General features: G+C 37.1%; 1 pseudogene; it reads left to right on the top strand.

Moving 5' to 3' along the window:
* The first annotated feature begins 209 nt into the window (after positions 1-209).
* Positions 210-26698, top strand: part of LOC109110809 — a 35509-nt pseudogene continuing 9020 nt past the window's right edge.

Here is a 26698-nt window from a genome sequence, read left to right on the forward strand (position 1 = left end):
TTTAAATAGATCTATTCAAATGGGCATTATTAATATTAAAGCGACAAAGTGGTGTACATTTTAAGTTCATATTTTTTACAGACAGAAAGTGAAAATTGTGGCAACCGTGCAATTAAGTGCGTGACGCTACATAGTGCTATTGGCTGAAATGCCGGCGCCTCAAATTTTCTGGCATCTGATTGGTCGGGTGGAGCTGTGGGGGCGTGTCACCTTGAGGACGGTGTACCCGGACGGACGCCGCGGCTGTTTGTTATGGAATGAAAAATCCTTTTTATGTGGCGATATTTCAACTTAGCACAGGAAAAAAAACAGTTTATATGCTTTAATAATTTATTTCATTATTTAGTATTTATTAGCATGTAATTACGCACCTTTTAAAATCTTTTAATATTAAGGTTCTAGTTAAAACTCTTAGAACCCTAGGCCTTGAGCAGGCGCCGGTGGTCGATTTTAACAATAGCCGAGGAACAGTCACGCAGAAGCGGACACACTTCCTCCATGAGACGAGCCCGCTGTAACTTATCTCCACTGCAGAAGTAAATAAACAGAAGAAACGGAAACCACAGGAACCCAGCCCTGATGGTGCCCGGCGTTTGAAGCGTTTGCAGATCACATATGGACAGTTCTTGATCGTTTTTCTGGGCACACACAATAGAAAATGTCTAACGGTGCAGCGGGGAGCGGGGGCTTAACATGGGTGGTAAGTTGTAAATGATTACTAACGTTGTAATTAATGTATTATTACGCAAAGACATCGCACGATATATATTATAACGTTAACCGTTTTGTGTACGCATACATGTGCGTTAGCCCCTTAGCTGCAAGACTCTCAGCTCAACATGAATGAGCTCGCAGACTCATCTGCATCTCTTTATTATTTATTCAGCGCACACTATATTAATTTACATAACGTCTGTTTCAAATACTGCACATTTAATCATCACTTTGTGTTTGATGATGATGTTTTGTGAAGCCTTTCATGGTGATGAAGCTCTTTTGTGTTGATTCTCGTCACATGTGAACGAGTCTCTCCACTGATTTCAACTTTTTCTACTTTGTTAGAGTCAGACTTACACATGTGATGTTTATGGACACAGACCATGGCTTTATTACAGCCAAAAGCCCAAGATGATGTGCTGAGCTTAAACCGGGACAGTGTGGAAGGGTTTATTCGAGTGTGATCTGTATTTAAAACCACTCAAAGCCACAACAAAAGAGCAGCCAATGGCGAGACACATGTTAATAACGAGAGCTGATCCCAGATCAGTACTAATGTCTTGTTACACACTAGTTACTGATTGGTTAGTTTCACTCGTTTGTTTGTCTGAGTTTGTGAAGATAATATTTTTAAACATTTGTAATATGAATCGTAGATTTACAGTTAGATTACAATCCTGGCTATCTTCAAAAATCTACAATTTGAGGTCTTTCCATTGGAAAGTCATTGGATATTATTTTTTACACATTTACAGGATTTGCAGAGAGTGTCCATATTGCACATCGTATGTACTCAGAACGGTTGTAAAGCAGCAGTGAAGACGATTCACCAAATATTTTAGTCACCTTCTGTTTCTGTAAAATAATTCCAAAATTAAAGGCAGCTAAAAAGTTGATTTGATAGCCGCAGACAAGTTTAACAAAGTTGCATGGCTGTATCTAACAACAGACCCTCTTTGACAAGAACAATGGTGCCAAAAAAGAGGAAGTGAACGGCCGGGGAGATGCGGGGAAGAGTGAGGCGGTCAAGAAAGAGAGCTCGAAGAAGATGTCAGTGGAGAGGATCTACCAGAAGAAGACGCAGCTCGAGCACATCCTCCTCCGTCCAGACACCTACATCGGCTCGGTGGAGCCTGTCACTCAGGTGAGAGAGAAAGACTGAGCAGGAGGAAGAGTAGAACAATTTTAATTTAGACTGGCATTCGGCCCTTTACAGGGAAAACCATTTTTGTAACTTATGATGTTTTGCTAGTCACTGTTGAAGTAAATGTTAAACTGACTGCTTTCAGACCCCTTCAAAGCCTCAGTGTTTCAATGCCACCAGGTGCTTTTCATTTCTTTACATAATACTTAAATGATTGTGTGTTTTATAGCAAATGTGGGTTTTTGATGAAGAAATCGGAATGAACTTGAGGGAGATCACGTTCGTCCCTGGATTATATAAAATCTTTGATGAAATCCTTGGTAAGAATACTGTTATGATCCTTTCAGTGACTTTGACATACTTTGTTTGGCAAGATAAATAAATAATTAAAAATAATTGCTTAGTGATTTATTTTACTTCACTGTACAGTAGTATTTTTTAAGCTTATACTTAGCATTTCAAAAAGAAGAGTTGTACAAAAAGATATTTGAATACACCCCAGACTGTAGCGAAAATTATGCAGCGTTTTCAAAATTGCATCAAATTGTTTTTAATAAAAGTAAATATTCTTTACTGCATATTATTAATAATATCTATTTTTATTATTCATTATGTAAAATATTGCTGTGTTTGCTGTAGTGACATTAAAGGGGTCGTATAACGCTGCTAAAAAGAACATTATTTCCATCCACATAATGTACATTATTGTTGCTCCTCGATGCCCTGCCTTTCTGAAACGCGTCGATTTTTACAAGCTCATCGTTCTGAAAAGCGAGGAGTTCTGTGATTGGCCAGCTATCCAGTGCATTGTGATTGGCTGAATACCTCAAGCGTGTGATGGGGAAATGTTTCGCCCCTTAACAGGTTCAGGAAACTTTCCTCTGTAAAATGCTGTGCACACACTCTAATATTTGGGTTGAACTGTTCTGGAACAGTGTTGTAAATACAACTTAACCACTGATTTCTAGTTGTGTCCTCTTTTGGAAGATCAAACTAATTAGTTTGGCTTTCGCAATGAAACACAGTGTCTCCACAACATGGCAGCGGTGGCAACAATACTGCAGCGAGAATAAAAGTTACGCCTTCTTTCTTTGCGTGAACACAGTGACATAGACATGTGGGGGCGTGTTTAAACGAGGCGTTTTAGGAGGATGTGGCTGAGCGTTCACTTTTATAAAGAATATCTCTTTGTGTTTGAGATTTTAATCTTTGCGACTTTACAGATCTTCTGTATGCACAAACACTCCAAAGACAAAGAAAAAACATGAAATTGCATCATATGACCCCTTTAAAACATATTAGAGAATTATGCATTTATTGCAGTTCATGTTGACATTTTGCAGTATAACAAGTTAATTTCATATAATTATGAAATGCATGAATTTAAAACTATCACTAGCAGTAATAATATAAGTCATCACTGTTATGATTTTTTTGCTTTTTATAGATAAATTTGCGATTTTCCAAAAATGATAAGAAATATCTGTGATATTTCATGCTCTAACATCAGATTTTCTGTCCCATCAGTCAATGCAGCTGATAACAAACAGAGAGACAAGAACATGTCCACCATCAAAATCACCATTGACCCGTGAGTGCTGCTTTAAAAGTCTCATTCACATCTGCTGAGTAACGTCTCTAAATGCTCTCGTATCAAATAAATGTTGGTGCTGACAGTTGACAGTATTGTAGTGGCAAAACACTGATGTGATTGTTGGGAGAGCGTGCAGTGGGTGTAATGATCTAATAAACACCCATGGCTGCTCACTTCACATCCATAACCACACACATACTGTACACACACACATGCTTTCATATGTGGTTTACAGGGATTCTCCATGGGCGTAATGGTTTTTGTACCGGGCTAATTATATTTCCTATCCCTAACCCAACATGACCCTCACGGAAACCTTTTTTTGAATTTCATTTAGTAGATTTCATCTTAACGGTTATCTGCCTCAAAATTCAGAGGGTAACAATGTGATCATAAAGCGATGCTTCACCATGCTTTTTGTCCTCAGGTTCTTTGATTATAGTGTATTTGTAGTGCACTGTTGGGGTCAGCGATATGACACAAATCATAAGAGTAATTTTAATTCACAATAGCAATGTATTTCACAATATAGTTATTTTCGTTATTTTATCTTTGTTATTAAAAATAAGGACAAAGATGAAAACAGCAAACATAGGATAAATACAATATAAGAGAAAAAAAACGAATGAAATAAACAGCACTTTAAGTTTTTGAGGTACAGTAGGTCTATGTGACAGTAGCATTCAGTCAAGATACTGAATAATCAGAATAATAATTGAATAATACAGAAATTGAATAAAAAATTGTAAAACCAATGTTTTTATTAATAATCTATAATTATAGTACTTCATTTATAATAAAAAGAGTACTCATTACATAAAAAGAAATGTACATGGGTCAAAGATGTCCGCATCAAAAGAAATGTACAAAAGTGATTTTGTGTCCATAGAAAGCACATTAACTGTAAGTAAAATGTCTACTTTTAAGGTTTCAAATAAGTTTTTGGAGAATAAAATTTCAAAATTTGGTTGAAATAATGTTACATTGTCATTCAGTGTAACACAATATTTATGCAAAAATTCAAACAACTAAAATATCTAAAAGAATAATGGAGCATACTAAATTTTATTGTGTTTTAAATTAGAAAATGAAATTATTACTGAAAAATGGCAAATGTTAAAAATGTAAAATTACAACTCATTAGTATTTGGGGTGAAAGTAGTTAGTCTTTTAATATGTCATAAATAGATTTTTGTTGTAAATATGCCTGACAAGATTGTTACACTGAATGACATTTTACTGGGTGTCTTCTGTAAATTAGTGGAAAATGTATGATATTTGTTTTTTGCTCAGAAAAAATAAAAACAAAATTGCAATTAAATAAAACAGAAAACTTTTTACATTTTTTTGGGGAGAAAAACAGTTTAAAGCAGTATTACACTTTTTTTATGCTTAAACACTTTTTCGTCTTTGACCCACATATAGATAGATATATATATATATTTATTTTTTTTTTTTTTTTTTTTTTTTATTATTTTTTTTGCATTGATGCAGAAGCGTTCATGTCAGCATCATGATGCATCATAAAATAGATTGTTGGAGAACAGGATGGTCTACTGTCTCTTTGTGTTGTAATGTCCTAACCTGTCCTCTCTGTTCTAATAGAGAGTCCAACACCATTGCTGTGTGGAATAATGGGAAGGGAATTCCTGTGGTAGAACACAAAGATGAGAAGATGTACGTGCCTGCGCTGATCTTTGGACATCTCCTCACCTCGAGCAACTATAATGACAATGAGAAGAAAGTCACAGGTAATACAAGCACGGATAATTAAATACTGCAGTTATGCAGTGGTGCATCTTCAGAAACTTCTCTGTGATGGAGTTTGTTGTTGTTGTTAGTGTTTTGCTTATTTTCTGCTCATTATTGAACTTCTTGTCTGTGCCACAGAATGGGAAAGCAGATTAGCAGATTGAGTGTGAACTAATTAGAGGTCGACCGATAGTGGATTTTACCGATACGATAGCTAGGTTGGACCAAAGTGGCCGATATCGATTAAACAACCAATTAAAATGGATACATAATTAAAAAAAAAAATAAATATTTACTAACAAAAAAAAAAAATAAAAAAAAAAAAACAAAGAAACATAACCATACACATTAAAAGAAAAAAATATTTTCATTACAGTTAGTTCATAGTTCATTAACTAATGTTAAAAGAAGCAACTTTAAAATGTAAAAATGTATTAGTAGATGTTGAAATTAAAGGCCATAGCATTGAAATGACATACATTTGGATATTGTATGTATACTCTCACACTTTAATTGCTTCCATTCTGGAATACGTGATGATTATCTAATCAAAATAACAAAATATAGCATTCGTACACGGGACAAAAAGTGCAGCACTGCGTGGACATCTCGTATCAGGGATCACACAACAAGTTCAAGCAGCGTTTATTTAATCACCAGATGGGCAAAAGTTCACTTCAACAATGATCAAAAAAGCAGCAGCATAGATGAGTTTGAAGTTCGGTGTTTAAAAAAACAGAGCAAAAAAACGTGATCTATATTACAGGTCTCTATATGAAGCATACAGACTTCATAAGTGCCACAGAAATACAGACATTATGCTGAAAAATGCACAATACACAATTTTACAAGTCATTTTGGATATTAACAACGATTTGGGACAAATATAATGTAATTTAATGTGACTGAATGAACATATCACATTTACATTTACATTTAATCATTTAGCAGATGCTTTTATCCAAAGCGACTTACAAATGAGAACAGTAGAAACAATCAGATCAACAAGAGAACAACAACGGTATACAAGTGCTATGACAAGTCTCAGTTAGCAGAACACGTAGCCAGGGTTTTTTTTATTTTTTTTTTATATGATAGACAAGAAAAAAGACAAAGGTAAGTACTAGTATTCGTTGGTTAAGTGCAGGCGAAAAAGATGAGTCTTTAGATGTTTTTTGAAAATGAGTAATGACTCAGCTGTTCGAATTGAGATCGGGAGGTCATTCCACCAGCTGGGAGCAGTCCAGGAAAAAGTCTGTGAGAGTGATTTTTAACCTCAACCCTCGCTGCTGCATTCTGGATCAGTTGTAGAGGCTTGATAGTACATGCAGGAAGGCCTGCCAGGAGAGCATTACAATAGTCCAGTCTGGAGAGAACAAGAGCTTGGACAAGAAGTTGGGTGGATTGCTCTGACAGGAAGGGTCTAATCTTCCCTAATGTTGTATAAGAAATCTAGGACCGGGTTTAGTAGCAATATGGTCTGTGAAGCTTAACTGATGATCCATCACAACCCTAGGTTTTCTGGCTGTCCTGGAAGGAGTTATGGTTGACGAACCCAGCTGTAGAGAAGTTGTGATGAAACGATGGGTTAGCTGGAACCACCAGCAGTTCTGACTTAGTAAGGTTGAGCTGAAGGTGATGGTCATTCATCTAGCTAGAAATGTCACTCAGACAGGCTGAAATATCAGTTTGCTTTCTCACGTCATTAACAAATGCATTAATGTGACCAGCTGGATATAAACTAATGCAAATAGATGGTAACAATCATGATATTAAACATTTAGGTCCGACTTGTGTGTGTTTTGGTCACATGTTTTAACTTCTTGAGCTGTGCTGCTAATGTTCTCGACCTCTCACCCTTTTTTTTTTAATTGGTTAATACATTGCTTAATCGCTAACCTTACTTCTTATTACAAGATGCGTTTACTGCAGTTAGACATTCCTAATTGTGATTCAGCAAAAAGTTACGAGAGAATATGCTATATTTTTACCCTACCTGATGCAGAGGAAATCCACTCAAATTGCTAAAAAAATGGATATGAAGCAGTCAGTCAGGTTAATTCATCATTTAGTAAATGGATTTCCACTCTAAACAACTGTTATATAACAAACACGACATCTTGCAGTACTGTAACCTGTGCATGTGTTGGCATTCACATTAAATATGTTTGTGCTTGTTAGACTAGTTAAGCCAGTATGGTTAATTTGTGCAGAGCCCTGAGCATGACATGCGTGGAAAAAGGCCAAAAATTAAGAATTTATTTTCTCATTTTAGTTAAATGGCCACATTGTACAAATTTGTTCCTCAATATTAATTTAAATAGGTAAAGAATTAATTAAATATAGCCACAAATTAACTAGTTGTAGGAGCAACTTTTTTTTTTGGCCCTGATATCTATTTGCTAAGTTTTTCAGTACAAGGTGACTGACTGTTTTTGGTTTTGCGAGCTCTGGATTCACAAGCTGTTGACAGTGTCAAAAAGAGATTTATTGTACAGTGTAGACAGGTCATTGATTATATGAGAGTGCGTATGATCTCAAACGATCATGTGAAACTTTAAACCTGCAGTGAGTTAACTAGAGGGGTTATCATGGAATAGAAGTGTTCTAATATTGCTATGTTGCTAAGAGTACCAATTTGTAGTTGAATGTTTATGCACTTAATTAGTCTTAATTTTACTTTTATGTGTTCAGCAGCAATAAAGTAATTCAGAAATAGTTTTCAGCTTAATTTGAATATTATAGCTGCATAAAGAATATGACATAGTTGCTTATTACAAATTCATTTTATTAATTGCCATTTATAATCACAGTTAGAATATCAAGAGAAGTAATCAACAGTTATGATTTGGTCATAATCATGCAGTTTAAGTATGCAATTTAGATGCGTTTGTGCTGTTTGTTCATGTTGAGGATGACTGTTCAAGTGAATTTAACTCATCAATCTGGTGTTCTTCAGGCGGCAGGAATGGATATGGTGCAAAACTCTGTAACATATTCAGCACAAAGTTTACAGTGGAGACAGCCTGCAAGGAGTATAAACTGAGTTTTAAACAGGTACAGCCATTTCCTTAATTTGGAATACAAGAAATTTGTTGTGGTTGTCATAAAACAGCAGCTATCTTGATGTCTTACACATTTACCTGAAGTTTTTCTCCTCCCACGTGTTCCAAAGACATGGCAGAACAACATGGGAAAAACCAGCGAGGCGAAGATCAAGAAATTTGATGGTGAAGACTATACTTGTGTCACGTTCCAGCCTGATCTGGCCAAATTCAAGATGGAGAAGCTGGACAAGGACATTGTGGCTCTGCTGACACGCAGGGCATATGATGTGGCCGGCTCTTGTAGGGGCGTTAAAGTCATGCTCAACGGAAAGAAGCTACCTGTAAGTCACCGGTTATTTTCATATGTAAAAAAAAATGTATTTCTTGACAACAATCTGATGAGTTTTTTGGTTAAATCTAACATACATACAATTGTTTTCAGACAGTTGTCTCTCTCATAAGCTTCTACGTGTGTGTCTCGTGCTGCAGGTGAATGGTTTTCGCAGTTATGTGGATCTGTATGTGAAGGATAAACTGGACGAGACAGGTGTTGCTCTGAAGGTGGTGAATGAGACGGTGAATGAGCGCTGGGAAGTGTGTCTCACCATGAGTGAGAAGGGCTTCCAGCAAATCAGCTTTGTCAACAGCATTGCCACCACCAAGGTTTCTGAAACACTGTTACTCATTACTGAAACTGGGAATATAAAAAATTTCACGTTGCACCAGGTCGGGGGGGAAAAACAAAACAAATCAAAACAAAACAGAAGTTGCATCGGTGTGTATGTTGCTTTTTACTATTACTTTCAGAAATAATTTAAATACTGAATAGGTCTAAGTAAAACGAATGTTTGGAAAAAAAAGCTTATAAATTTAGTGGCATTCATAACAGAACAAAAATAAATGCATATATATGTTTTAAAAAATAAATAATTATAGTGCCGTTCAGTATAAACAACATTTATTTTAAATGCTATTCCCATAGGTGCCGATCCAAAAAACAAAAGATAATCACCTTTCAGTTTAACCAATAAGAAATAGATTGCAGCTTGTACTACTCTATTCTCGTTTTCATAGTTCTTTTGAAGCAGTTTTTGGCATAATTTTAATGGCAAATTTCAAGAGTACATTATTGTAATACGAGACGGCGCCAGCACAAATCTCTCTGCTTGCAGCGTGCTTGCTCTCCCATATAGTGATCATGGCTCTGCACTCCCTCAGATATTGGGTGTGTGTCCTCAAAACTTTATCCTGTGTATGCACGAATAAGTGCTTTTGGAAACAGGTATTTATTAAATCATTTTATTTAGTGAAGCACAACCCTCATAGAAAGAATTTGTGTATTATTTGGTTGGTAATTGCATGCATTTCAGTTCGCAAGATAAATTTTGTGTAGTGAATTCATCAAACGCAGCATCGAACGGAGTAGCCTATAGACTACTCTAGAAAAAAAAACTAACACCCAGTATAATTAATTACTTAGTAATGAGAATTTTTCAGTGTGAACACTTTGGATTCCTTATATCAGTGGAAAAATGTGATAACCGTCAGGTGAGAGCAAGACATCATTCAAAATGGTCTATTTTTATTTGTGTACCTTCAAAATGACAGTGAAACATTGTGCTTTTGTAAAATAATGAAAACAAACAAAATGCGCTTTCCATCTTGGTCTTTGTGAACTTCTTACTAAAATGATGAAAAACAGACATGAGAAATATATTTAGCTATATAAACCTTGAAGTGCCCGCTTTTAAGTGTTTACGCTTTGCTTATTTGACATGAATGCATTAAATAAGTCACATTGGAAGATAAATCATAGCACTTTTGGAAGACTAAAAAAATGTAAGTCGCAGTCCAGAAAATACAGTATATCACATTATTTTGCGGACCCCCTGGCTTTGCGTCACGGACCCCAGTTTGAAAACCCCTGGACTAAATGACTAGTTAACCTGTGTCACCTGAAACATGTGTATAATTAAACTAGTTTCACGTTTGCCCAGACACAAATCCCACTGGTTTAAAATGGCAGTGGTGCTTTAAAGGGGATGAATTTAAAGGGATACTCCACCCCAAAATGAAAATTTTGTTATTAATCACTTACCCCCATGTCGTTCCAAACCCGTAAAAGCTCCGTTCGTCTTCGGGACACAATTTAAGATATTTTGGATGAAAACCTGGAGGCTTCAGACTGTCCCATAGACTGGCAAGTAAATAACAGTTTCAAGATCCATAGAAGGTATGAAAGTCGTCGTCAGAATACTCCATCTGCCATCAGATGTGCAATCTGGATTATATGAAGCGACGGGAGCACCATATGATGTGTATGCTCTTCTGTGTCACTGGCGCCACAAGGATGCACTGTTTTATTTCAAATCAAAGCTAAATACACGTAGAAACAGCGCGTCCTTGTGGCGCGGATGACACAGAAAAAGTCGTTATTTTTGTTTTTCTTACAAAAAGTGTTCCCGTTGCTTCATATAACCCAGATTGCACGTCTGATGGCAGATGGAGTATTCTGACGACGACTTTCATACCTTCTATGGATCTTGAAACTGTTATTTACTTGGCAGTCTATGGCACAGTCTGAAGCCTCCAGGTTTTCATTTTTTTTTCATCCAAAATATCTTAAATTGTGTCCTGAAGACGAATGGAGCTTTTTACGGGTTTGGAACAACGAGGGTGTAAGTGATTAATGACAAAATTTTCATTTTGGGGTGGAGTATCCCTTTAAGGGTGCAACTTAACAACTAACAACTAAACAGCAAAAACATCATATAGCATGCTCATGGAATGTGTGATATCTTAGGGAGGAAGACATGTTGACTATGTTGTGGACCAAATAGTGGCGAAACTGATTGAAGTGGTGAAGAAGAAGAACAAAGCTGGAGTCTCTGTGAAACCATTCCAGGTGTATATTCACAGTTCAACACACTCATATAATATAATATATATTTAGACATTTGGATGTTTGGTTCAGTTTGGTCTCTTAACAGTTCTAAAAGCCCTCAACAATCTTTTTTAATTTCAGGTTAAAAACCATGTGTGGGTTTTTGTGAATGCCCTGATCGAGAACCCAACCTTTGATTCCCAGACCAAGGAGAACATGACTCTACAGACCAAAAGCTTTGGCTCCAAATGTACTCTCTCTGAGAAATTCATCAGAGCTGTAAGTGTGTGCTAACCTCTTATCTTGATCTTGACACTAACATCACTTTCTCATCTTATATATTTAAAGGGGACATTGGATGCCCATTTTCCACCAGTTGGTATGATTCTTTAGGGTCTTCATGAACTGTCTGCAACATACTTTGGTTAAAATTCCTCAGTGTTAGTGTAAAACAACACCCTTTTTACCTTGTCAAAAACAGCTCTGTGCACAGCGACCCGTTTCGGTGCATGTCTCTTTAAATGATAATGAGCTCTGCACACCCCGCCCCTCTCTTCCATGGAAGGAGAAAGGTGATCGGCAAATTTCCATAAGAAATATAAAGTGTGGGATTTACTTCTACTGAAGGTGCAGGTGAAGTGGGAACTGATCCATCCTTGAGTTTAAACTTTTTATCAAAACTGGCCTTGAATTGTTCAGAAAGCAGTCTGGAGTAAAATGATTTGGCAGACATAAATGAATTTAAGTGTATTCGGTGGCGCATTACCATCAAAAACAAAAGTAATCCACTGTGATGTCGGGAGTAAATGAGGACTGCTTTGTTCATTTTACATCCAACAACAAAACACCCAGGTCGCTTAGAAACAGTACACCTGCTGCAGTGTTGAAACAATGGCGAACTGCTCACTCAGGGCTGGTCTATGTTACACGGCAGTGACCGTCAACAGTTGTGGGAGGGGCCTGTATAAAAGTGACGTCACTTTTCCCAGATTCTGTGAATGACTTGTTCTGAGAAAATGATTATGATTTGTGGGTATTTAAAAAAAAGCAGTGGGTGGATTTTTATCATAGGGTGGTTGTGTACACACATTTATGTTCCAACACCATGTAAAAGTGAATTTAGCATTCGATGTCCCCTTTAATGAAGCCCTTACTGTAACAGTAAAACTTTGCTCTTTATTCATCACATTTTAATTTTAGAGCTCTTCTCATTATCAAGAGCTTCTGGCTTTATAGACATAACAAAAATAATTGCATGTTAAAGTCAACATGAAACTGAAGCTACGACCAGTGAATTGTGTACCAGAAAACAAGCAACATGCTTTAAGAAAATAAATTATATAAGTTCTAATTTAATGCTGACTTTAATAACTGTTGAGTTGTGGCGACATCTGATTGACTTGTCCTGTCATAGGCTACAAACTGTGGTATTGTGGAGAGCATTCTGAACTGGGTGAAGTTTAAGGCCCAGACGCAGCTGAACAAGAAATGCTCCTCTGTCAAACACAGCAAGATTAAAGGGATCCCCAAACTAGATGACGCCAATGATGCTGGTAAGTCCATAACAGATAAACTCTTAAAGCTGTCACTCAGAGATCTCAGAGATCATGGTCTGCTCATTAGGGATGGTGGGTGATATGGACCCAAAAATTCATATCATATCCCAGAAGTATAAAAGGGCACCTGCTGAATACGTCACCAAATTTTGTTGTCTTCAGGAGCCGTATGTTTGCAAGCAGTCTGTACTATGTCTGTGAAACGTTTCAAGAAGTACGTGTCTCCGTGTCAGAGGTTTTTGACACCCGAGGACACACGATTTTTGAGTTATGTGCCTAGGAGTTAGGGTTGGGCCGACAGACGATGCCATTGTCCATCTCAGAGGACCGATAGAAATCACAATGTTGAGCCAGCATCGTGATTCCCCCCATACCCCCGCAATCTGCCGCATCCCATACTGTGTTCGGACAGAAAATGATGTGTACTACGGAACCCTTAAAGGGAATAAATATGAGATGGGAGGAAAAAATATATTCTCACAGTTTATATCATAGGGTAATTATACTGTATATAAATTACGGGCATCAGGGAGCCTGGCATTGAAACTGCTTTTGAATGCACAAACGTTTTTTTTTTTGTTTCACTTTCGAGATTTGCGATCGCACGTAGTCTGTTTATACTATGGGGCGGCAGTACCACACATTTTACAAGATTAGATGTTTGTCAGTGGTGCTCAGAATCTGCCAATAATTTGCCATCCTCCTCAGTCATTCTCCTAACTCTTTTTATGTAGTAAATAAAATTTTATGTAACAGACACCTGTTAGCAATCATTATTTGTTTTCCGTGCCTTTCTGAATACGGATTCATGCTTCGGGCTCCCCCGCCCGGCTCCACAATGTCATTGTCCATTGCGATGTTTCACTGTAGACATTGTCTGATGCCAATTTTGTAGACATTGCCCAACCCTACTAGGAGTATGCGTGTTCGGTGCTTGAGGGCTTGTAAAGGTTTCACTGTGTGGAAGCTCCGATCACGTTTGTCTCTCTTCTCGAGGGAGGAAAGGCAAGGGTCTGCGGATCCCTCTGCTGCTGCTGAGGCACAGCGGAAGCTCAGCCTCATGGGGATCGCAGGTCGAGCTTGCGGAGAATTTTGAGAAAAGGTATGGATCTTTAAAAAACTCTGACCACGAGCTTGAGAGCAGCACAGGACCCAGACATTCATTAGACTCATCTGATCCCGACAGCGTGTTGCTGGGCTCTTCTAATCAGGATGATTATGAAGAAGATAGATAAGGCTGGTGACGATAATGAAAGTGCAAGCGCTGAGTCGTCATCAACCACCCCCAGCCACGCATACAGGAATATGTTGGATGTGATGGGTCGCATGACTAAGTGGCTCAATCTAGCTTGGTCACGCGAAAGGCCCAAGCCTTCCTGTGGCTGACTAGATGAGCAGTTTTCTGCCAGGTTATGTGAGCAGCCTGAGGCGTCAGTGCTTGGCCCCTTTCTGAGGAAAGGCTTGGTGTATGTCTGTCACTTCCTTGGTCTCTCACCAGGTGGACAGGCACTTGCCTCGTCATGGCATGGTTGGCATTTCGTTCCCAAAAGTTTCTGCTAGAGGACACAGCGTGAGTTCCCTAGAAGAGGAACATCTCGGGCTACGCATGTAACCAAGGTTCCCCGAGAGGGAACGAGACGCTGTGTCTTCTCGTCATACCTTCGGCCCTGTTTACCTCTCCTTTAGACATAAGTTGGTAACGTATTCTGCAAATGCCCTTTTATACTTCCAGGCTCTGTCACGGGTCACGTGGACCAAAATATATATATATTTTTTGTGTTTGACACAAATTCTAGTATAACGGCGCCAAACTCGCTGTCGCTTTGTCTCACACACATTCAGAGATAGAGAGAGACAATTGACACGCTACGTGTAAACGATATTCTTTGTTGTATTTCCCTGTCCAAAATAACCGCGTTCCTTTGGAATTCTTCAGCTTTTAAGAACTGCCCGGTTTTCCGGTAGTAGGCGGAACTAATACGCAAGCACTCACCTATTATCGTCCCTGTATTGATTTCAGTAAAGCAGTTCGCGCAAACGCACAAAACCTGATTAATATTCATGAATCCAGCAGTTTATTAATCCTTCGTAATCCTTAGTGTGTTTTATAGTTCTTATTAGTAGAATTTGTGTCATTATTATTACTTATCAGTATTATAAGTTAGTTTTTTCCAAATTTTTTTACAGAAACACTGAATTACCAAAAAGCACCACCAGTCCAGTTAAAATGTTCAGTTAAAAATGACTAATATGCATTCAAACATGGTTATAAAGTTTCAATTCTAATTACCAAATTACAATCCTTAAATAACACATGATAATAATATAATAACACATAACTAAAAAACTTTAACATTTTAACAAACATTATATATATATATATATGTGTGTATATATATCAGTCTGGCGAGTAAACTAGATATATATATATATATATATATATATATATATAACAAATAGAATATGCGGTCACTTTATTTTAAATTTAATTACTAAGAACTGTGTTTTCATTAGTGTGAATGCAAAATAAGTGCTTCTCTTTCATTCCTAAGATTATACTAGGGCTTCAGTATTCCAGTCTTATTTGAATGTTTTGTGAATGTTATTTTGAATTTGTCTAGAAATGTCCACCTCAAACTCAAATCTTTGATCAAAAAAATCTGAAGAAAACTAATATGTTGCATAAATAAAATTATGCCTTATTGGCTTGTTCACACCAAGCCGAGCGTTCAAACTGAAAATTCTGTGATAAACTTTTTAATTTGAATCAGTCATAGCAAATATCAGCTCACAATAAATTAAATAGTAAGACCAACATAAGAATATATTAAATGCGTAGCCTTTCTGGTCTGAACATGCAACTCGCATGCAAATGGTATATTATACCACAGTCTTTGCGTAGCCTTTCTGGTCTGAACATGCAACTCGCATGTGGAAATATGAAAAAGCTGTTTTAAATATGAAAAAGCTGTTTTTCTGTTACATTAATGTGAAAAAGTCTTCATTTGGTAATTGCAGTTTTATTTTAGCAGCTTCTGTGTTTGGCAGATGACTATTAAAGTAGGCCTACTGTAAATATGAAAAAGCTGTTTTTAAATGCTTGATTCATCTATGAGTAACTCTCGGTCTGTCGTGTAGGGGGGAAACACTCTTCTGAGTGCACTCTGATCCTAACTGAGGGAGATTCAGCCAAGTCCCTGGCCGTGTCTGGTTTAGGAGTGATAGGGCGAGACCGATATGGAGTGTTTCCACTCAGAGGAAAGATCCTAAATGTGAGGGAGGCCACACACAAACAGGTAAGCTCCAGGAACCTCAACACGGAAAGACAAACCATAGTAGAAAATAAGAGCATAATTGCATGTGTGGAACTTCTGTGTGTGTGAAACATTGATGGAAATTCCATGTTTCCCCCTCTAGAATAGGACAATACTTAATGAAAAAGATCAAAGTAATTTTATGTTTTGTTTCTTCATCCTGCTGTATCCCGAAAATATAACGAGGTACATACTGAAACCGTCATTTTTGTGCACCGTTACACCACTAATTTTATGCTCAGCTCTAAAATATTTCATTAGTTAGAAATTGCTTTTTTGAAGAATACAAATTTTATAAGATGTTTTTTAAAATGTTTTTAACCAGCTCCGGCAGCAATAAGGCTAAGTTTACTAATTCCTTGATTTGTATTTCTATGGCGTCATGTTGGGTTGCCCTGTTACTAGTTAGAGCCAATTAGTCCAAAATATCTCCCTTTGCACATCTACTTATTAAACATCATGTTATTATTTTTTTAACTGGAAGTTGACCTCTTTTTGATTATAGATCATGGAGAATGCAGAAATCAACAACATCATTAAAATTGTGGGTCTTCAGTACAAGAAGAGCTATGATGACCCAGAGTCCCTGAAGAGCTTACGCTACGGAAAGATTATGATCATGACCGATCAGGTGCGATTATGTGCTTTAATTGGTCTTCAATGATTATTTTGGAAAGAACATGTCTTTTCTATCCATCAAGTACGCAGAGATGTTCCCTATACCTGTCTGCATCATTTCTGTTACGTGTACTGTCAGGATCAAGATGGCTCTCACATCAAGGGTCTTCTCATTAACTTCTTCCATCACAACTGGCCATCTCTGCTGAAGCACACCTTCCTGGAGGAATTCATCACAACCATCGTAAAGGTATGATAATCATCCAATAAAGAAAATGCCCTGTTTATCAGTGCAGCTTCATTTTTTAATACTTGTTTTTAAAATTTTCTCTTAAGGCCAATAAGAATAAACAGGAAGTATCATTCTACAGCATCCCAGAATTTGAGGAATGGAAAAAGCACACAGAAAATTATAAAACTTGGCACATAAAGTACTACAAAGGTTTGTTTGTTTGTTTCACTACTTATTTGAAACAGTCTGCATCTAAAAACAAGCAGCATTCATCATGACTATATGTTTACTGTACATTTGCCAGGTTTGGGTACCAGTACAAGCAAAGAAGCAAAGGAATATTTTGCTGACATGGAGAGACATCGAATTATGTTCAAGTACAATGGCACTGAAGATGATGCGGCCATCACACTGGTCAGTTTATACCACGTTTGTGCAACATTATATTTATTCAGATATTAACTGCATATTACTTTGACACATTTGTTAACATTGTGTGTGAACTCTGCTCAGGCTTTCAGTAAGAAAAAAACGATGACAGGAAACAGTGGCTGACTAATTTCATGGAGGACAGACGGCAGAGGAGGATGCATGGGCTGCCTGAGGTACCGCTATCAATTACACACTCTAACAAATGAAGCAGAAAATGTTTGTGAATATATCACTTTAAAAAACAGAAGTAGATAATTATTGCCCTGTATCTTGTGTTCTATTTGAATGTCCTCTTTAAATCTGGATGGGTTTCTATCTGTGAATGAATCATTGTATGCTCTAAACAAGGGATGAGCAGCTTCGGTCCTGGAGGGCCGGTGTCCTGCAGAGTTTAGTTCCATCCCTCATCAAACACACCAGCCTGTAATTTTCAAGCAATTCTGAAGCAATTCTAAACTCTGCAGGACTGTGATCCTTCAGTACCAAAAGTGTCCCTCATTGCTCTTAATAAAAGTTTATAAAATTGATAGCTCCAGTCCTTGATTAGGACTGTCTGAGCCGTGCTAAATACACTATAAACACACTCCTGCACTCTTAAGCCCCTTTCACACTGCACGTCGGACCCGGAAAATTGCCGGAACATTACCGGGTCGCCTTCTGTGTGAAAGCAAACACTTCCCGAGATTGATTCCGGGATTGGTCCCGGGTCAGGGACCTAGTAACATTGCCGGGTTCAGTCCCGGAACGAGCGCTGTGTGAACAAAAGCCAGAACTAATGCCGTAAAGGGTGTGTCGTAGTGATGACGCGCGTTATTGCGCGACACTTTTAGCGAGTGTTTTGAATGAAGATCAACGTTCGCGGACTAAACAAATATGTACAAAACTGTAATGAAGCAGAGGTCAGTTAGTTCCTCACTTTCCGCGCTGAAGCTGAGATCGTTCACCAGCTTCAGTGAAAGTTAACGTGCCTGGCGTTTTCGACTCGTACATTACACGTCACTACATGATATCAAGTGTCTTCACAGGACCTTTACGGGTTGTGTGTGAACGCACGCACATATTCCGGGTAATTACTGGCATTGTGAAAGTGCAAAATCTAGAGACCCGGGAACAATTGCCTGGACACATTACCCGTGTATTTTCCAGATTCGCAGTGTGAAAGGGGCTGTACTGTGCTTACCCTTTGTGTGAACCCCAGTAGATTTGTGATCTACAATGATTTAAGAGCATGATGATACACAGGACAACTTTTTGAGCAATGTTGCCAGGTAACTTTGGCCAGTGTTGCTGTCAGTGGGCAACTAGGTGAGACACAGGGCCCACAATCGATCTAAAGTATCCAGATAGACAGACCGTTAAAAACTGCTCAAAAAATTGCCCAATGTATCATCAGCCTAAGGGCCATTGTTAGGCATGATCCAGAGCGTTTTGGGGCTTATTGCTTTAATAGACCACACAAAGGATAAACTGCTGCTTCATGATGGACCCTACATCTACCTGCACTTTACTGTTCAATCCTTAATGACCTCAAAAGACATTATATTTTGAATGTTTTTTGAGTTTTTCAGTTGCCTTTAGCTTGCACACTAGGTCCTAGATATTAAGATATTATGCACTATGCATTATGTCATGATAAATAAGTAATAAAGTTACTAGTTTGCAAGTATTCATACTTTGGTCTAATCACCAAGACAAGCACATTACTGACAGGATCAAAAACAAGTAGCCAGGCAAGGCATGCAACATGCTAACGTCCTACATGTCAGTTTCGCACATTGCACACATTATTTGCTAGCTGGTGAGCCGCTCACAGAGAGAGTTAACATATGCTGTACTGTGGGGAAAAGACATTAGCATAAGTTATTTCAGGAAATTGAAAAAAAATGATGTTGCATTCAGTGCATTATTTATTTTTCATTTGTAAAATAGCAAATTTTAATCAGAAATTTACTTAAACTTCTAATGTTATTGTTTCAAGCTCTTTTAAACTTGGCAATACTATGTCAAGCCAACATTCACAGTTTGTTTTAAACCGATTTCCTTTAAACTAAACATTTATTTCTGTTTTGTTTTTTCTTCTTCTTACTTTCAGGTATGAGTGACTACTTTTAGGAAATTGATTATTTTCTGATCAGTCATTGTGCACGTCCTTGTTGTCTCATCACAGCAATTTCTATATGGCACATCAACACGACACCTGTCCTACAATGACTTCATCAATAAAGAGCTCATCCTCTTCTCCAATTCTGACAATGAGCGTTCGATCCCCTCGCTTGTTGATGGTGTGTACCTTCAGTTAAGTTCCTACACGTTAACCCCCGGGGTTTCTATTCTTACTTGGAGAATTTTGTTTAGCTGTCCTGATTATGTTTGACTGAAGTTATGATGTAGATTTGATGTGGTTTAACTGGGCTTCTGAACTTAATGTCTACTTTCATCTGCTGCATGCAGGTCTGAAGCCGGGTCAGAGGAAGGTGTTGTTCACCTGTATGAAGAGGAATGATAAAAGGGAAGTCAAGGTGGCCCAGCTGGCCGGGTCTGTGGCTGAGATGTCTGCATACCATCACGGCGAAGTTTGTAGCAAACTATTCTTTGACTTGCTTCTTTTATTTATTCTTGGCCCTCACTGTTGTAGTGATTTACAGTGGTTTTCTTGATGCATCGATTAACAAGACATCAAGAAATCATATGCAACAGTCTTGAAACAAAACGGTGAATTGGTTTATTTTTAATTTTTTTTGTAAAAGTTCAATATATTATAATGTTAAAAATTGTATTTGTTGAAAAAGTTATGAAATAGAATAGAATGAATGATTTATGACGAGAAATGTTATCTTTTCTGCAGCAAGCCTTGATGATGACTATCGTGAATTTGGCCCAGAACTTTGTGGGCAGCAACAATATCAACATCCTTCAGCCTCTCGGTCAGTTCGGTACCCGTATCAATGGTGGTAAAGATGCTGCCAGCCCTCGTTACATCTTCACCATGCTTAGGTAAGATTTTATTTTTTTTGACATATACTGGTGCATGCATCCAAACAATGTGCAATTTGAAGGCTATGAAAAAAAAATTGTGAATGTATCTATGTAGGCTATGCTATACATCAGTTGCTGATTGTTTACAGTTTTAAAGCAGGAGTTCAAATAAATTAAAAATGGTAAACCAAAACATAATATATAAACACATAAACAAATTAGCAATGAAAAAAGTCCTAGGCCTGCTCCTCTCATTTCTTCTTTTATCACTCCGGAGCTCCTCCGTGGCACTCGAGACTGGTGTATGTCGCCCAGCTCTCGGCCCGGCCCTGCTCGTCATATTATATTAAATGTCTAACAAAATATATCATAGCATATATCAATGTGTGTTTTAGTCATAATTATTGTGCTCCTTTTCTGTTGCGCTGTTGTGCTTAAAGGAGACTTACTAAACTTTATGCAAAATGAAATAGTCATGTGACATTCTAACACAGGGGTCACCAATGTGGTGCCCGCGGGCACCTGGTAGCCCGCATGGAGTCTCTGAGTCGCCCGCCAAGCACATTCTATAAATAGCCTGAATTAACTCCGGGCAATAAATGATAACATATCGAGATTATGATAATAATTATGTTAATAATGATGATAAAATCTGGACATTTTTACTCAATTTGGATTAATCTAACATCCTATCACACAACAGAATTAAATGTTTCAGCAACCGGTCAGTGCATGTCGCTAATAAGTCTGCATGTTCTGTGTCTCTGTGTGAATGCATGGCATAGTTTCGATCTCCAGAGCTGCTCTGAGAGTCACTTTTATGCAGTTTCATTTCATCTGCGTCTCAGTATATGAGGACATGAACACAAGAACTTCATCTCCAGAGCTGCTCTGAGAGTCACTTTTATGCAGTTTCATTTGAGAAAAATTACCGTCAAACACACCCTGAAACTAAAACTAAAACTGAAAGACCGTCAAAATCACAGTCCGTCAAAATAAATATTTGGTTTAACTTGAAATAATGACCCAATATATTACTACTGCACAATCCTCAAAGTAATAATAATAATATTGTTATTTTTAGGGAATATCATACAGCCAAGTAATTTATTACTATTATTGATTTATAAAGTTCTGTTGTGCAGCATCTTATCTGATAAAAATGAAAATGCAATTTTGTTTTAAATTAGAATTAGCACTAGCATTCTCTATTCTTTTTCTGTTCTTTTGATGTGTTTTAGATTTTATTTAAAAAAATGACCCTCTTCTACTTGTTTCTATCTGCTTGATCCTATCTACTTGTTTTTATTTTTTATTAAAAAAAGAGACTTGTCACAACACACATATAATTGCTCTTTTGTTGGGTTTTATTACTTCTGTTGTCCTATTTTTTAAGTCGCTTTGGATAAAAGCGTCTTCTAAATGTAAATGTAAATATAGATTATTTTTGTTTAAATAGCTTAATGTAAAGCATTATCATGTTTAGGACAACGTGGGTCCCTCTGCAGCTCACTCCAGTATGTTTCAGATGTATTGTCGCCATTCGTTGTCTATTATGTTCATTATTGATTATTATTATAGTATATATATATATATATATATATATATTATATATATTATATAATTATATGTTTATATGATTAGTTGTGACAGCCCTAATGCTTTTATTGTCATTTCAATACACACTGTCTAATTATATTGCATTCTTCTATAACAGTTTGACATTAAGATTAGTAAACTATATTTTGCTTATGACTACATCTCTATCTAAAGCAATCAGTTTTTATCTTTTCTACAGTCCACTGGCCAAACTGCTGTTTCCTGCTGTGGACTCCAGCCTGCTGAAGTTTCTGTATGATGACAACCAAAAGGTGGAGCCAGAGTGGTACATACCCATAATTCCCATGGTACTGGTGAACGGAGCTGAGGGTATCGGGACTGGTTGGGCCTGCAAGATCCCCAACTATGACCCGCGAGAGATCGTCAATAACATTAACCGTATGCTCAACCACCAGGACCCTCTTCCCATGGTAAAACCTCATGCTTACTCTTTTTCTGACCACTTCATGTTTACTAGGCATGTGACAGTTTAACATTTTTATATCATGATAAGAAATATTTATCTTGGTTTCCACCTTATTTTTGGATACTTGTTTTCATGGGTGGCATATGTGTAAGGCTTTCTGTGTCTGGCGCTTTTTGGTTTATTTTACTTGTTCAAAAACAGCATGTTATTCTTGTTAATATTGAAACTTTATTTGTTAATATTTGTTACATTATTTTAATTTATTACCATAATAAACAATAAATTATGATCATAATAAATTAAACACATTATGTAACAATATGAACAAACATGAAATATGTTATGATCATAATGTGTGTATGTCTCCATATATGGTGGAATGACAATAAAGCTCACTTGACTTGACTGTTCATAAACACACTGGTTTGTAGTGCAAATAGTTTTACAGTTTAATGCATTTTGTTATTCTTCTAGTTATTTCTCACACATTCACGTTGCATAAACACAGTGTTGTCAGTTGATGGAAAAGAAGTTATTTTGCCTTCTAAAGATGTCTAGAATTAGTGTCAAGAATTATTCACAGTAGGGGTGGGTGATGTACTGGTAGACTCGATAAATCAGTAGAAATTCGTCAAGCGGTAGAGATTTAGAATTATATTCTTACAGTATAGACATTACAGTTAGACACGTGACATTGCAGTGCTGCTCTGTTATGAAAGCATATCATTTGCATGTGTTTTTAAACCCTGCCATTTAAAACATTCAAGTGATTTTAAAAAGCACACACTAGGTTTTATTATTTTTACTTCTGTTGTTCTATTGCTCGTAAGTAGTTTCTTTGTTATTCTTTTATTATTGTTTACTTGTTTACCAGCACGTCTCAATTCAAGCGCAATTTTATTAGAGGAATTCAGTCTAATTTGCAATAGGTGAATTGCTATTGATTGATTTTTATAATTATTGATAATGCAAATTTTCCAAAATGTTTGGAAAAGGTTTACCCAAATTTTTTAAATGTCTCTGCAGCAGACAGGTGCAAGTGCTATTTGTCAGCGTTGCTATGATAGTTAAACTAAAGGAACAAAAGCATGTTAAAAAGTTAAGTTTGCATGTTTGTTTGAGCCCTTATCTAGCTACAGTGATAAACAGCTGCCACTAGTGCTTATGGAAACAGCACTACAACATCAGATACCATATCTTTGGATAGAGGGGTCATCAAACTCAGGTTCAGAAGAAGTTTAAATTACTCATTCTCTGAATCTCTTCATGTTTTTTAGCTGCCCAGGTACAAGAATTTCAAAGGTGCAATTCATGAGCTTGGACAGAACCAATATTTGGTCAGCGGAGAAGTGTCCGTCCTGGACAAAAATACTATTGAGATTACTGAACTTCCTGTTCGCACGTGGACTCAGGTAAGGTCACCTTTGGAAGTTTTTTGATTTTGTAAAGCTGTATCTCTTCACTGGGTTACTGATGTGCTGATGATGCCAGATGATGCCATCTTTTTTTCTCTTTCAGGCGTATAAGGAGTCAGTTCTGGAGCCCATGCTCCAAGGTACAGATAAAACTCCTCCTCTGATCAATGACTATAAGGAGTACCACACTGACACCACAGTGAAGTTTGTGGTGCGCATGACAGAGGAGAAGCTTGCACAGGCAGAGGCTGCCGGTCTTCACAAGGTCTTCAAACTACAGTCATCCCTTACCTGCAACTCAATGGTACTGACCTCTCCTCCTGAAGCTCCTGAATCAAGCTGTCATGATTTCACAACCTTGATTACATAATTAGGCCAGAAACATAATCTGTGGAAAACATAAGCCGCTGCGGAGTAGTAGGTGACCCGTCATATACAAAAACAATTAGCTCCAGCTACAGTTGTTCTTCCTCAAGATGCATGCAGCTATGTTTATTAACTGTTAGAGTGCCAAAAGAGTACCTTTAAAAGATGGCTCCATGTGGCTATGAGTGGTAAAAGTTTTCCTAGTGCAGGTTTTAATGGACACAAACTTAAGTAAGCAAACCAAATGTGCAAATAAAACCAACACAAAGCAATGTGCATGTTAGAACAATGCAACCATATTAGGGATGGGCATTTTTTTGTAATTTTCCCCTTTTGAATACTCAGTTGGTCTAAACACGACTAAACGAATAATTAACAAACATTGTACTAAATCAGTGTTGACAGTATTGACAGCTTGGCACTGTACAACTTGCACTTTATTTTCATATACTTTTTGTGATTCCAGACATATCTCCATGTTTTCAAAAACCACGATGAGAAATTTATTAATTACCAATGTATCGCCAGTTTTACAGTGTTTTTTTGTGAAACTGGTAATGTGATTTTTATTTGCCTCATGCATTTCATCTCTGCTCTGTAGGTGCTGTTTGATCACATGGGCTGTCTGAAGCGCTATGAGTCCGTGCAGGATATCCTGAAAGAGTTCTTTGAGCTGCGCTTGCACTATTATAAACTGAGGAAGGACTGGCTGGTGGGTAGTCTGGGAGCCGAAGCAGCCAAACTCTCCAACCAGGCACGATTTGTGCTGGAGAAGATTGAAGGAAAAATATCAATCGGTGGGATGTTTATCCATACGTCTGTCTGAAATATGTATTTATTTTTTCTTGTCTTTCTGGTTGGTAAATCTGAATCTCTGCTTCAGTGTAGCTGCTAATAACAGCCTTACTGGAGAAGACAAATGAAGGAAGGGCCATTAATATTTTGTTTTAAACATTAAAATAAATTTTTTTGTTTAATGGTTTGTATTTTTTTTTTTTTAATACCAGAGAACAAGTCAAAAGAGAATGAATCCGAATGCTGGTGCAAAGAGGATACGAATCCGACCCCCCGTTGCAGCCTGGAACAAAAGCCCAGGAGAAGGTATGTGAGGAGGAAACACTGGTGACAGATACAGCTATGTGTATTTATGCATCTGCTAAAGGTCAGCTCATATATTAAGATAAATAAAGTCCATGCATTATGACCAAACACAAAATTGTAAATGTGTGAAATATGAGTTACTTTATATTTCTAACATTCAAAGTAATTCATTTTTCAAACTGGAACCCAGACTTTGAGCTACTGCATACACAAATTCATAAAAAATTACATCCTTGCAGAGTTTTTTTAGATGCGCATTAGGGCTGGGTAAAGAATATCGATTTCTCGATGTTAATCGATTCTCCAACCTGTATGCATTTTACGCAAAAATCTCTGACGCCTCTGTCCATGCGCAGTATTCAAAAACAAGCAACAGAAAAAGATGAAAGAGCTCACCCAATCAGAGAGTGTTTTTATGGTTTTGCATTTAAATAATTTCTGGTGTTTTATTTCTCTCCTAGTAGCCTATAGTTTATAGTTTCAGTTCAAAGTGGCTCACGCTCGCCCCGTTAGATGCTCTGACAGAAAGGCTGTGTGTGAGGCTGACAGAGACACGCTGTTTAATGTGTTCGAGATGTGCTGTTTTCCTTAATGCATAACTTACATTTCACAGCTATATTCTCCATCTGTTATATGTAAAAAAAGCCATGGAAATATTTCCCTTTTGCTGTCAGAAGTGCATGAGCTTTTGCTTTGTGATTCTCCGCTAAACTCCACAGACTTCATTTAGAACGAGTGGCCTCTTCGCGCATTGCGCGCCAAACAGACAGAGCTCAATGAAATAGGATCGCAAATAAACTCTGACTAAAATATACATTTTGCTGAAATATTTTTATAGTTGTACAATAAATGTGACATATGTAGAATTTTAAAACCTACAAGTAAGTGTATTTGTATGATAGCACTAACTGTAAAAGTGTAAATGGGGTCATAAAAAATAGCCTTTTTTACTCAATCAGTCTGTGCTTTTTATTATTCTCATTTTTAGTTTAGTAACTTTAACTTCTGCTTTAAAAGGATTATTATTGTTTTTAGATTGCAATGTTACAATGTTACAGTGTAATGTGATTTTAACCCTTTTTTGCACATAATATATGCCTACATGCTTACATTTACTTTATTTGTTTAATCCAAATACAAAATACCAAGATATATAGGCTACCGTATACCGCAAATCAGCCAAAAAATACTGAGATATGATTTTTTGCTCATATCGCACAGCCCTATATAGAAGTGTACTGGAGCAGTGTTAATTTTGGCATTTTTAGACATCTTAGTCTTAGTCTTGAGACGAAAATGCTTAATAGTCTTAGTCACATTTTAGTCATTTGAGTCTTTCATAGTTTTAGTCTAGTTTTAGTCGACGAAAAGTCATTGCATTTTAGTCAACTTTTAGTCACTACTTTTAGTCAATAGTTTTAGCCAAACTGTAGTTACCAGAATTTTTAGAATTTATATGTAGTTTTCAAATTAAAATAATCATTAATTCTTCTCTCTTTAGACCAAATCAATTAAGCTTATGAG

The sequence above is a fragment of the Cyprinus carpio genome, chromosome A19 (assembly GCF_018340385.1).
Source record: "Cyprinus carpio isolate SPL01 chromosome A19, ASM1834038v1, whole genome shotgun sequence".
Lineage (NCBI taxonomy): Eukaryota > Metazoa > Chordata > Actinopteri > Cypriniformes > Cyprinidae > Cyprinus > Cyprinus carpio.